Source organism: Mustelus asterias, chromosome 5, assembly GCF_964213995.1.
Source record: "Mustelus asterias chromosome 5, sMusAst1.hap1.1, whole genome shotgun sequence".
NCBI lineage: Eukaryota > Metazoa > Chordata > Chondrichthyes > Carcharhiniformes > Triakidae > Mustelus > Mustelus asterias.
This window is the reverse complement of record NC_135805.1, coordinates 133069174-133069904: the sequence shown is the minus strand read 5'-3', so window position 1 is coordinate 133069904 and position 731 is coordinate 133069174. Positions and strand designations below refer to the sequence as shown.

The 731-nt window shown below is 68.9% G+C and overlaps 1 protein-coding gene across 1 annotated transcript in view; it reads right to left on the bottom strand.

Annotated features, from left to right (window-relative positions):
* fam135a (family with sequence similarity 135 member A) overlaps positions 1–326 on the bottom strand; it is a 208960-nt gene extending 208634 nt beyond the window's left edge. Inside the window, exon 1 of the mRNA XM_078213301.1 lies at positions 4–326. The gene's annotated coding sequence lies outside the window, so the exon portion shown is untranslated. The remainder of the gene's footprint in view (positions 1–3) is intronic.
* Between the last annotated feature and the right edge of the window lie 405 nt (positions 327–731).

Here is a 731-nt window from a genome sequence, read left to right as displayed (position 1 = left end):
TGCCCGATCACCGGCAACGCTCGTCAGCAACGCCGCTCAGCCCCGGAGGCAGGAATGGGGAGAGGAACCAGCGCAGCCGCCCCCGGGCCTCCACATTGCGGGTTGAGGGAGGGAGGGTGCGAGGAAGGGGGAGAGCGGCAGAGGCCGCCGATAGCGAGCGGCGGCAGAGCGACTCGGGGCCTGGTCACCGAATTGAGGCCGGGCAGCCTTGGTCGAGCGAGGAGAAGCCTCGGTTGTGGTTGAGCGGGCGGTGAGGGAGGGAGAGCGGACAGCGAGCGGCCTCTCGGCAGCTACACGGCGAATGCCATAGTGCCGGTTCGCAGTGCGCAGGCGCCGCGGAGGGTGTCCCGGGGGGGAGGGAATTCCAACCCAGTCCCAGCCCGAGCCACAGCAAACACCCCGCACCCTCCCCCAGCAAACACCCCGCACCCTCTCCCAGCAAACACCCCGCACCCTGTCCCAGCAAACACCCCGCACCCTCCCCCAGCAAACACCCCGCACCCTGTCCCAGCAAACACCCCGCACCCTGTCCCAGCAAACACCCCGCACCCTCCCCCAGCAAACACCCCGCACCCTCCCAGCAAACACCCAGCACCCTGTCCCAGCAAACACCCCACACCCTCCCCCAGCAAACACCCCGCACCCTCTCCCAGCAGACACCCCGCACCCTGTCCCAGCAAACACCCCGCACCCTCCCCCAGCAAACACCCCGCACCCTGTCCCAGCAAACA